The sequence below is a fragment of the Phalaenopsis equestris genome, unplaced genomic scaffold (assembly GCF_001263595.1).
Source record: "Phalaenopsis equestris unplaced genomic scaffold, ASM126359v1 Scaffold233437, whole genome shotgun sequence".
Classification (NCBI taxonomy): domain Eukaryota; kingdom Viridiplantae; phylum Streptophyta; class Magnoliopsida; order Asparagales; family Orchidaceae; genus Phalaenopsis; species Phalaenopsis equestris.
The window spans coordinates 314,238-321,261 of NW_018251384.1; the positions used below are offsets into that span (position 1 = coordinate 314,238).

General features: G+C 42.1%; 1 pseudogene; it reads right to left on the reverse strand.

Annotated features, from left to right (window-relative positions):
- LOC110038666 overlaps positions 1–6,780 on the reverse strand; it is a 95,589-nt pseudogene extending 88,809 nt beyond the window's left edge.
- Positions 6,781–7,024: the final 244 nt, after the last annotated feature.

The following is a 7,024-nucleotide window of genomic DNA, read 5'->3' on the forward strand; positions in this document are numbered from 1 at the left end:
GAACATACATAGATACATAATAAGAGAAGAAAAGGGCAGAGAGATGGAGTGGAGGAATAGAGATACATAATGAGTGAGAACTCATTTTACCCTCTCTCACAGTATCTCTCTTTTATAATCTTTCATTTTCAATTCTCTTCTCTATCCATCTTTTCAATCGTAAATTATCATCTCTTTGATTTCCAATGATAGAGAGATATTAAGAGTGTGAGAGAAGAGAGGGAGTGTGAGAGAGAGAGAGAGCAAGAGAGAGGAAGGGAGAGTCAGAAAGAGAAGGGATAGGAGGGACGGATGGAGATAATATCTCATTCTCTTACTAATACTCTCCCTCATTCCCTCAATTCCTCTCTCTATCCTCCCTCACTTGGGCTCTTTCCCTTCTCTCCCTCCCTTACTGCCTCTATATCAATCTCTCTCTCACCAATATAATTATCTCTCTTTTCTCTCCACACTAAATCTCCCTCCTTCTCTTATTTATTACAATATCTCACATTTTTTCCCTCTCTGCACTTTCTCTCTCTTCTCTACCTCACATGCTTTATCTCCCACTCACCCTGACTCTCCCTCCCTCTCTGACTCATGTTCTTCATTCTGAAAGAGAGAGAGAGAGATAGACTTCATTTGTGCTCCCTTTCATACTATCAACACCTTTTTCTCTCCCTCTCTTCTTCTCTCTAATAAGGGAGTGAAAGAAAGAGAGACAAAGAGGGTATCCATCTTGTCTCTCGCATTATTTATTAGTTTCCTTATGTCACACACACTCCTGCTCTCTTATCACCTCATTTTATCTCTCTCTCTCCATCTTTCTCCCTCTTTCCCTCTCCCACCCTCAATCCCTCCATCTCTCTCTCCTTCCCTTCCTCCGGAGGCAAAGGGTAAGAGAGAGAGTGTGAGAGGGGAAAAAGATAATCAGAGAGATAGAGACTAATGAGAGCTTTCCCAGCTTTCCCTCTTTTATTTTGTCTCCCATCTTTGCTCTCTCTCTATCTCTCATGGTTTCTTTCTAATCTCTCTATCCCCTTCTTTTGCAATTTCTTTTTCTCTCTCTCTCATCTTATTTTCTTTCACTCTTTCTCTCTCTCTCTTATATCCTTTTCTCACTCTCTTCTCTCCTCCTTCCCTCTTTCTCTTCCTCTCACATCACGCTCTATCAATATATATTTATCCCTTTCTCTCGCTATCTCTTTGTTTCTCGCACTCTTTTTTCTATTTATCATCATTTTCTCTCTCAGTTTCTCTCAAACTCTATCTCTCTATCTCCCTCCCTCTACTCTCTCTAAATATGTCTCTCTCACACTATCATATTTTTTCTCTTACTCTCTCACTTCCTCGATCTCATTCTCTCTTTTCTCTTAATCTCTCTATCTCTCACACTTTATTTATGTATATGTTCTCCTAAGGAGTGTTAAAGATAACAATGAGAAAGAAAATGAGAGAGAGCAAGGACCACAAAAGAAAAGAGAAAAAGAGCACCCCCTCTATCTCTCTTCCTCTCTTATTTCTCATCTATCTTTCTTTTTCTTTCTTTTTCCTTCCGTCTCTCCATATCTCTATCCCTCCATATCCATCACCTCTCACTCTCTTTCTCCCGCTTTACCATCTTTTGTCCTCTCTCTCCCTTTCATCCTCTCTCCCCTAAATTACCCACTTTCTCTCTCCTCTCTCTTCTCTATCTCTTTCTCACTCTTATCTCTCTCACTATCCTCTCTCTCTGTCTCTCTAATACCTCTCTCCCACACTCTTTTTCTCCCTCATTCTTGCTCCCTTCCTCCCTCCCCTTTCTCTCTTTCTCTCTTGCCTTATCTATCTTTTTTCAATCTCTCTACCTCACTAAATCTCATTCTTTCTTTCTATCATCTATTCGTAGCTCTATATTTCACTCTTATCTCCCTTTCCCACTCTAAGTCTTCCTCCTTCCTATCTCTTTCATGCACTCTCTCTATTTCTCCTCTCACTAACTCTCTCTCACTTGAGAGAGATAAACATATGGAGAGGTGAGCGAGAGAGATGACAAGTTCAACCAATCTCTCACTCTCATCCCTCCTTCTCTCCTTTTCTCTTTCTGACTCTCTCTTACTCTTGATATCTCTCTCTCGCTCCCCATCTTTCTCTCTATCTCTCTCTCAATTTTTGTCTGTTACCTCTCTAGCTCTCTATATCTCTCTAGCACTCTATGTTTCTTCTCTATCTCTTTTTCTCTTGCTCTCTCTAGCAAGAGACAGAGAGATTGTGAGAGAAAAAAAGGAAGAGAGAGAAAGAAGAAGAGAGCATCTCTACACTGAGGGAGAGATTGGGAGAGAGACAGGTTGAAAGATGGATGGAGAGAAGGAAAGTGATCGAGAGAATTAGAGAGAGATTGGGAGAGGAAACAAAAAAGAGACAATAAGAGAGATAATGGGAAATGAAGAGAGAGAAAGATAGAGGAGTGAGGGAGGGGGAAAGAAGGGGAAAGAGAAATATAGAGTGGGACAAAGGTAGAGAGACTGAGAAAGAGAGAGTGGCAGAGGCAAAGAGAGTGAAAAGGAGAGACCGGAAGATACAACAACAAAGAGAGAGATAGAGAGAATATTGATATCACTCTCTTTCTCCTTTATCTTGCATCTCTCCCTTACTATCTATCTTCTTACATCTCTTTCAATCTCACCAAATTTTTTTCTCACTCTTCTCTCTCCCACATTCGCTCTTTCTCCCTCAATATCCTTAGCCCTCAGATTTTCCTTCTCTTGCTACCTCAATCAATCTCTCTCACTATTCTCTTTGTTGATCTCCTTCCCTCTATCTCGAACATTCCATTTATCTTGATTTTTTATCTCTTTCTTCTATCTACCTTTTTTTTCGTCTCACACTTTCCTTGTCCTCCTTCTTTTCCATCCATCCCTCCCTCCTCTCCCATAATTGTACAAGAGAGAGACGAGAGAGTGGGGAGAGTGACAGAAAAAGAGTGTCAAATATAGAATGAGTAATGAAGGGAGAATCAAGAGAGATAGAGAGAGTGAGGGAGAGCTTAGAGATAGAGAGACTAACTAAGAGACAGATAGAGATAAAGAAGAGACAAAAGAGGGGAGAGAGCATGTGTATGCATGAGAGAGAGAGAAAGCTAAAGAAAGTGAGAGAGAGAAAGAGTGATAGAGACGGGGATAGTGAGAGAGAGTGGGAGTAAGTGAAGGAGAAAGACAAAGTTGAAGAGAGTTTGAGAGAGAACCTCCCACTTTTCTCCCTCTCTTTCTTCTCACACTCACTCAACTTTTACTCTTCTAACTCACTCTCGCTCTACCTCCCTCTCCGTTCTTCTCTCTATAAATTCAATTCTCTCCCACTTTTTTTCTTCTGCTCTATCACTTTCTCACACCCTCCTTGTCGCTTCCTATCCCTCTTCCTACCTTATCCTTCACTCTCTCACCCTTCTCATTCTCTTCCTCCCTCTCTTTTTTTCTCTCACTTCTTTCTTTCTTTTTTTTAATTCTTCTGCCATCCTCTCTAACACCCTGATTCTCCCTCCTTTCCTTCATTCCTTTCTATTGTTCTATCTCTCAAGCACTTTTTCTCTCTTTTTCCTTTATCATACTCTCTCAATATTCTTTCTCTATCTCTCACTCAATCTTTCCTCATCTTATCTCTCTCTAGCTCTCCATCTCTCTGGCTCTCTTACTCTCTCCCACCCTCTCTTTCATTTTCTCTCTTATACCCTCTACCTTTTTTCTCTACCACTCCTTCCTTCTCTTCAATTTTCTCTTTCTCCATCCCCTCACTCTCCTTCCCTCTCTCCCATCTCTCCTCTCTTTCCATCAATCTATCTCTTTATTTCTCTCTCTCACACTCTCTCTCTTCTCTCACTCTCCCTCCAAGTTTTCTTTCTATCCCTCCCTCCAGGCATAGATTGATTGTATAAGAAGGATAGATGGTATGAGTGAGAGATAAAGAGATATAAAGGAAGATATTATGAGAGAGAAGGAGAGAGTGAAAGAGAGAGTGAGTGTGGGAGGGAGCTTGAGGGAAGAGAAAGAGAGAGACAAAATGGAATATGTGAAAGAGATAGTATGGAGCTTAAATTAAAGAAGAGAGAGTTAGAGAGAGAAAGAGGGAGATAAGGAGAAGAGAATGGAGATATCACTATTTCCATGTCTCTCTTTTTGTCTATTTCTCTTCTCTAAGGCTTCCTCATTCTCTTTATCTTTCTCCCTCGTTCTCCCCACTCTCTCTAACTCTCATACTCTCTATAACTCTTTCTTGCTTTTTCTCTCTAGGTGACCGAGAGTGAGAGGCTGGTAGAATTGTAGTTTGAAAGATAGAAAGAGATATAAGTAGAGAGAGTAAGAGAAAACCTTGCTTTCGCACACTCTCTCTCATTCTCTCTCTTCCTAGCTCCTCATTCTCTCACTCCCTCCACCCTTCTCCATCTCGCAGTCTCTTTAGCTTATTTTCTCACTCACCCACTTTGTTCCCTCACCTCCACTCGCTCTCCTTCCCTCACTCTCTATCTCTCTCTTTATCTCTCTATCTCACTTTCCTCACTCACCTCTTCTCTCACCCTACTTTTTCACTTATCTCTCACTACATCCCCCTCGTCTCTATCTCTCACACTTTCTCTTTCTCTCTCTCTCTCAGTTTCTCTTCACTCAATCTCTCACTTTTCTATCTTTAATGCCTCTCTCGCTCACTTCCTATCCCTCCCGCTCTCTCTCTTATTATTGGTTCTTTTTAATGGAACTCCTAGTTGCCGACTTATCTATATATGTCATCGTATGATTCCCTTTTCAAAAAAATTCTCTCTGTTAGGTTACGAAGATGAGATAAACTGAAAAAGAAGGGTATACAACAATAATAGACAAACGTATACTAAAAGAAAATATGAAGACCTTTTATTTGGTAAACTTTGTGCAATATGCCAAGAATATATATCCAGATCAAGTCCGGATCAAAATATCCTAAAACACATCATCCATGTAGAGAATCCTTATGTAAGCTACCCATAGCTAAAGAACCAAACGAACATTTTATTCTAGGTCAAGAGTAACTCCCAAAGGAACATATCCCTTTGACTAATTACATCTATCCATGAATACTCTTACTTAGTGTGAGTCTTGTCAATACTTCCTAACTACTTGAAAGGGGGTGTCAAAGAAAATGGTTTCCCAAAGCAAGAATATCTCAGTGCTTCATATCCTATACCGAGCTATAAGGGTAGAGAGAAAGTTTCTCACATTTCAAATGGACGACAGCGAGAGAAGAGAAAGAGGGAAGGAGGGTGGGGTGGCAATGAGGGAGATAGGAAGTAGAAATGAGGGAGAAAGGGAGTGTGGGAGAGGCATGAGAGAGATGGAGAGAGAATAGGGAGAGAGAGATAAGAGGGAGAATGAGATAGAGATGAGAGAGAAAGAGAATAGAGAGAGAGAGGAGAGAAGTAGATAAAAGAGGGGAGAGAGAGGATGGGAGGGAGGGAGAGGATATAAGAGCGTAAGGTGAAAGAAAAGTAATTATAGGTAATAGATTTGGGGAGTGACGGAGGGAATAGAAGATGGGGAGGGATGGAGGAACTGAGCGATAAAGAAGCAAGAGAAAAGGAGGGTTTGAAATAGTGTGAGGGTTCATAATGGAGGGAGGAAGGAAGGGGGAGAGTTAAAGAGAGAAAAGATGAGAAGAGTGAGAGAAAGAGCAGCAGAGAGAGATTGGGAGAGGGTGAGAGGAAGATAGAGAGAAATGAGGGAGAGAATAATGAAATGCTTGGAAGGAGTATGGGAGAGAATGATAATCAAATAATGAGAGAGATGAAGAGGGGGGGATAGAGATAGAGGGAGGGTGTTAGATAGAGAGTGAAAGAATGATAGAATGACAGTAGAGGGTATTAAATATGGAGAGAGAGAAGAAATTCGCTGAGAGCAATATAGGGAGTGGTAGAATGTGAGTAAGAGATGTAAGAGAGATTGTGAGAATAAGAGAGAGATGAGCACCGAGAGAGACAAAGAGTGGGAGAGGGATGAGAGAAAGAAAGTGATATAGAGAGAAGAGTGAGATGGAAAGGAAGAATAATAATAGAAATCGTAAGAGACGTTGAAAGTGAGGTAAGTGGGAGAATGAGCGATAGAGAGGGAGATACAGAGAGTGAGGAAAAGTAAAAGAGAGAGATAGTGAGAGAGAGAGAGAGAGAGAGAGAGAGAGAAAAGGCCCTATCCCTTCCACTCTCTCACCCTTCGAATGAGAATGAGAAAAAGGTAGAGGGTGGGAGAGATGGGGGAGTGAGAGAAAGAGACAAATAAGAGAGAGAGAGAGAGAGAATAGTATGAGTGCTAAAGAGAGGGACACTAGAGGGAGGGAGGGAGGCAAGGAGAAAAAAAAAGAAGGAGAACATGAGGGGGATAGAGCGAGCGAGAGAGGGAGTGAGATATTAAATGTGTCAAAGACAGAGTGATTGTGAAGGCGAAAGATCAAAAGGGAGAGAGAGAGAAGATAGTAAGAGAAAGATAAAGAAGAAAAATAATGGAGACAATGAGAGGGAGGGAGTGAGAGTAAGAGCAGAAAAGAGAGAGATATTGAGAGAGCAAAGAGCTAAAGGTAGAGAGAGAAAGAGAAGCTAGAAAGAGAGACAGGGAGAGCAAGTGACGGAGAGTGAGACAAAGTAAGAGTGGAAGAGAGATTGTTGGCATCAATTTTTGATGTCACGAGTGTAGGGTGTCCACTTGCACGGCTTAAGATGATCTACGATTCGCCCGCAGCATCCGATGGCTCGAGGCACTCACCCGAGACCTTTTGGCGCTTGTTGAGGGGGCACGTAGCCAGGGTCATTCTGCTAGGCTACATGGCTTTCACTCAGATGAAAGGCCGGTCGGCATCTGGCACGTCGGACGAGTCCGATCGGGGCAAAATATATTATGTGGCGCGTCATGCGCGCTTTTGGCTTGAATTGGGCCCTCGCTTGACGAAGTGGTCCAGATGACCCCGGATGTTGAAACGAACCCCACTAGTGTGTCCGGAATGTCGATTTCGCTTACGGAGGACGTCCACTTCGCTACGGCTTCGCGGGCGGGGT